Here is a 5,664-nt window from a genome sequence, read left to right on the forward strand (position 1 = left end):
TATAATTTATTAGTTTAATGTAAGTAAAGCAGAATTTGGGAAATACAGTGTTTAAATGTGTATACAGTTTTGTTATTTAGGATTTAAATTGTAACTTAAATTTCCAGGTAGAGAAGGAGGGCACAGTTCTGATAATAAACAGTTAGGTGATGGAATTGTCACTTGCCACAGGAGGTCTGCATTTGATTCTCACTGCTTGTAATTTGACAGGAGACTTTCCTCTTAAAACTTTAGTGTCAAATTCTCACTCCTTATAATTTGACAGGAGACTTTCATCTTAAACCTTTAGTGAGCACTTAATTATTTACTGCAGTAAATATTCACTTATTGAAGAGAGAAATGAAATAGGGAAGATAAAACTTAGAATACAAATACAGATGCTTTGTCATCATGCCATGTCTTACATTTACTTTTGTAAGGAAAGTTGTAACTTTAATATGTATTATTTACGCCACTAACAAGTAATAGTTATGGGTTGACTTAAATGTTTTAAATATAGCTTGCTATTGCATGGCCTTTCTTTTTTTTAATTTTTTAAACATTTATTTATTATTGAGAGACAGAGAGTCACAGAGCATGAGCAGGGGAGAGGCCAAAAGAGGGAGAGACACAGAATCTGAAGCAGGCTCCAGGCTCTGAGCTATCAGCACAGAGCCCGACGCGGGGCTCAAACTCACAAACTGCGAGATCATGACCTGAGCCGAAGTTGGATGCTTAACCGACTGAGCCACCCAGGTGCCCCTTGCATGGCCTTTCTTAAAGGAATGTAATCTTGGCTCATGGTTGATGTTGTACACTATTTGTATGGTTAAAGAATCTCTTGGCAATATCTGTCTCTCCCTTTATTGGTTAACTTTTTTAGATTCATTTTTCAAGCAAAGGTAATATTTTATGTTGCTTCATTAGAATTAGTAAATTAAGTGTATAAATGAGACAGTTTGTTCATTGTCAAGTTACCTATAGTTGGCATAGAAGTGAGGTGTATAGCGTCTTATCTAATAAAAGTTCATATATATGTTTTTTTCACATACTATAGTGACCATTTATATAAAGACAGCTTGAGAACTTAAACTTATATCCACATCTGTGTTGTAAATTGATATATCTTCATCATCAGTGGCATGTTTTGTTCTACTTGAAGATCTGTATGTTTTATTATTGTAGACCCATAGAGTGGATTTCAATATTTAAAATACCCAAATAATTTACATGACGATGTTTAATATTTTCTAGCATTAGAAATAGAATTCTAATTATATTTCAAATTTCATTTCATATTATGGTTAAGTTAATTAAAATGTTTAGTATTAACTAAAATATAGTAGTCTAATATGAGTCTGTAGAACTCAGTTTGTTTTTAAAGATTTTTATTTTATTTTTGAGCGGGAGGGAGAGGGGCAGAGGGAGAGGAAGAGAAAATCTCCAGCAGGCTTCACACTCAGTACAGAGCCTGATGCGGGGCTTGATCCCAGGACCCTGGGATCATGGCCTGAGTGGAAGTCAAGAGTTGGATGTTCAACCAACAGAGCCACCCAGATGCCCCTAGAACTCAGTTTTTTATTTGAATTTGTTTTAAAGTCCTATTTGTCACTAAGGAATGTATGAAGTCAACATATTCATCCCTTTTCTGGGCATTGATATGCTTTCATAAATAGCCACGGAAGCTCTGGTTAGGAGGCTTTAACACACCCTCATGCTGTCACAGGTTTACCAGGTGATCATCGCCCTTTGTTTTTCACCTGAAGATATGGCTTGGTAGTTCTTTTCATATCCATCAGTCCTCATTTGCCGCAAATCTACAGTAACTCAAATTTTAAAATAGCAGCAAATGAGACTCTATGAACATCAGATTTGAAGTCCAAATAAATTATGTCTGTGTATTTCCCCTTGTTCACATATTATTCTTCTTAAGTACTTTAGTTGATTGGATATGGTATGATTTGCCTTATGAAAATCTTTGTCTATTTTCCAAAGACTTGTGTTTGCTTATTTTCTCTGAGTTTTCTGCACATTTTAAACACTGAAGTTATATATGATAAGTGTTCCATGAAGTTTTGTTTTAGTTCTAGTTACATATACATTGTTTTTGATATTTAGACTTTAAGGACATGGACAGACTTTATGTTTTTAATAGATTGCTTTTTTTAATAGGAAATGTTTTTTTTATTTTGCCACCAAGTTTTATGCTTTGTTCTATTTATTGTAATTTGGAAGGTTTTAAGTTATGTCTCTTAATGGTTTCTTTAATGTCACTGTTTTTTAACCTGTAGCCCATTTTTTTCTGAGCTTTTAACCAGTTTTTTAAAATTTTTATTATTATTAATTTTAAATACTGCCCAAGCTTCTGGTGACTTTTAATTATATAAATGAAATAGTCTTGGGTGGGGGATGGGAAGGTCTATAGATGTGTGTATAATGCATATCTATTGTAGAGAACAAAATTTCCATTTAAAAATACAATATATTGATTAGGTAAAATTAAAACTTATCAGAAATTATTTTCTAAAGATATGTGTTCTAAATATTTCTGTTTTTAAATCAATCTAAGAGAAAGAAAAGGCCACGTTCTATTTTAAGTTTCTAGGAGATGCTTAGAATCTTTAAAAAATCAATAAAGGTCATTTTTTTTCAATGTTTATTTTTGAGTCAGAGAGAGAGAGAGAGAGAGAACATGCACACACACACACACAGAGAACAGAGGATCTGAAACAGGCTCAGTGCTAACAGCAGACAGCCCCATCCAGAGCTGAAACCCAGGAACCATGAGATCATGACCTGAGCCGAAGTTGGATGCTTAACTGACTGAGCCACCCAAGAGCCCCAAAAAGATAATAAACTTTACGTGGATACTTTACGGTATCCATAAGCTGAAAGCTTAAAATATTACATAGAGAAAACTCAAGTTTGGGTCAACTTCCAGTGACACTGAACTATTGTATTCCCAGTTAGCTCCCACATTTTTTCATAATGGCTTCCTTTGCCTGCCATCCCCGCCCCCCCCACTCCACACACACATACACACCATACTTTGTATATCCATGTTTTTTCAGGACTCTTCTGTAATAATCCTGCACCCTCAATTTGGGCTTTGATGTCACCTTTTGTGTGTCTTTGGACACCTGTATTTTCCGTTGTCACACCAATGTGTGAATGAGTGTTTTTGGTCAGTGCTCCTTTCTAGGCTGTGAGCTTCCTGAGGGCAGGGATGCTGCCTGATGGGCACTGCATTGTCAGTGCCTAGTGTGGTACCCAACTTCGTCCCAGCTGATGGTGGCTCACCCACACAGGTGCTGGATGAAGCAGCTTTGAGGCTGGATTATGGAGGCAGTAGGGAAGGAAAAGATATCCCCAGGACCGTTGATAGGTGAGCAGCGTTGAAAAAAACCCTCCATCTAAGAAGCAGAAGAGGAGGAACTGTAGAGTGCTGTATGTGAACTCAGTCACACTTAGGAAAAGAACGAACGTAGGGACCAGACCAGGGAATCAGATTCTTCAGAGAAAAAGAAAGGTGCTGGAAGAAAAAGTAGTTTTACAAAATAATCCTGTTTCACTTGATTTGGCAGTGTGTTATCCAGTCAGAGGTAACCTGAAGCAACTTTACCGTACAATATTGTGGTAATGGAAGAAACTCCGGAGTCTGACAGGTAGGGTCATTTGTATGCTGGTGATAAGGAACAGATAGTGTAGCTTTAGATTTTGCAAATGTATTGAAGAGAAGAAGAAAAAGACGGAGAGCCATAAACCGTAACTGAAGGAAAAGGAGCTGAGACTGATGCACAATAAAGATTACCTGGTGTTGAGCAATGGTAATGATGACAATTAAAAAACATACGCTGATAAATAGTGTAGAGTGGAGGGCCAGGCTTACATCATTTCGTTTACACCTCAGGACTGCCATCTGGGGAAGGTTTCATGGTTATCCCCAAAGATGTCAGTAGTGACTGAGAGGCAGGTAACTTGCCCAGGGGCCCCAGAACTAGTAAATTTTAGTGTGTTGGAATGGAATCCAGTTAGAGAGTCTTAATGCTCTAGTCTGAGCTTTAACCGAATTTCATGCAACATTTGTGCTTATAGCTGTCCATGTTTACTTTATCTCATTGGATCCTCAGGAAATCAACAAGATAAGCAGAAAGGTGTTACTATCCTCAACTGAAAGGCAAAGAAGCAGACTTAACAGAAACTGAGAGGTGGCCAGGTCTCTGCAGCCTGAAAATGCTAGTGGTCTGGCCTGAACCAACACCTTTTAGTTCTAATAACATCACACTTTCCACTAAACCATGCCACCTACCTCTGTGGAGTGTGCTTGTTTAGGAAAGTAGTATTCACGTCAATATTTTTGTTATAAAACAGTAGTTGTGTGTGTATCTGTTAGATAACCGTTTCACCATGTTCAAAGGTGTTAACTTTAAAACTATGGGCTATTAAAAAAAAGGTTTATTTGGACATAACAGAGAATTGTGATTCAAGACACATAAACTGTGTGAAAAGCATAGGCAAAGTCCAACAAACAAAGAAGAGGAATGTTATTTTATAGAGAACAGGAAGGAAGTCGGGAGGGATTGTTTTGAATGAAAGTCCATTGGAGAAAAAAAGCAAGAGCTCAAGGTGATGGTTTCCCCGTGGCTGAGTTGGAGAGGTACTCAATTTCTTGTAGGAGATGCGATGTATGTCTGTCTTTCCCTGTTGCCTGTAATTGGTGATTCTTTCCCGTTGATCATTGTGTTGGGTCTGTCATTGACATTGAATGCTATGGCTCCCCTTCCAGCTTTCCCTTTAAAGTCTACTTTAGTGAGGTTTCCCTTTATTACTTGTAATAAAGGAAAAAAATTGCGTTCTTATTGGGTCTGCACATCCAGTGATGAAGAGGGTGTTCCATGAAGAGTTTATATCATTGTAGATTGTAAAAGTTGAAAGCATATGGGCTGTGTTTTTAAAACCTCTCCACCTGACGTACCGAGTACCTCATGAGTTTCACAAGAATGGTATTTTGTGTCCTAAATTAGTTAATAATAGCTGCGGGTCAGCCTTCTTACAGAAACTAGAGCTGTGTTCCAGTATCAGCAGCGGCTTTGAACAAATGCAGCAAAGCTATTGATAAGGAAAGCCATGAGTTTGCATTCTTCTTTTTAAATGAAGCCTTACAACAATGTCAGATAGTAACAGTAGTCTCTTAAAACTTACCAACCGTGGTTAGACAATGATCGGCCCAAAATTTTTGCTTTTTCTCTCCAGGTCTTATTTTTTCCCCCTCCTAACTAAATATAGACTGTTATCTAAAATCACTTCCTTAGAGTGTATGTTCTCCACCACTTGTAACCATGTTTCCATTCATGTCTAAGGCTTTGGATTTAAATACTAACTTGAAGTAGTTAAAGGAGAGGGCAGTGAGACGGGAGAAAGGAAGGAAACCAATTTTGAGGCCAATCCATGATCCCTGCTGTGCTAATTGTCTTCACATTCATCCAGTCCACACCACCACCTGCAAAGTCAGTATTTTTACATCTACTCACACCAAAATGAAAATGGAGGCTAGAATAGTGATGAGAGTTGTACAGAGTCTCCCAGGGAATAAATGAGGTAGATTTAAGCCCATGTTTGACCCTTGATGCCATGCTTTTTATCTCTGCACTTAAGACCCTGGAATTCAAATTCATTCTTGGTATG

This window comes from Lynx rufus, unplaced genomic scaffold (genome assembly GCF_022079265.1).
Source record: "Lynx rufus isolate CCGP_SWC_20201006 ecotype Redwood Valley unplaced genomic scaffold, mLynRuf1.p SCAF_3, whole genome shotgun sequence".
Classification (NCBI taxonomy): domain Eukaryota; kingdom Metazoa; phylum Chordata; class Mammalia; order Carnivora; family Felidae; genus Lynx; species Lynx rufus.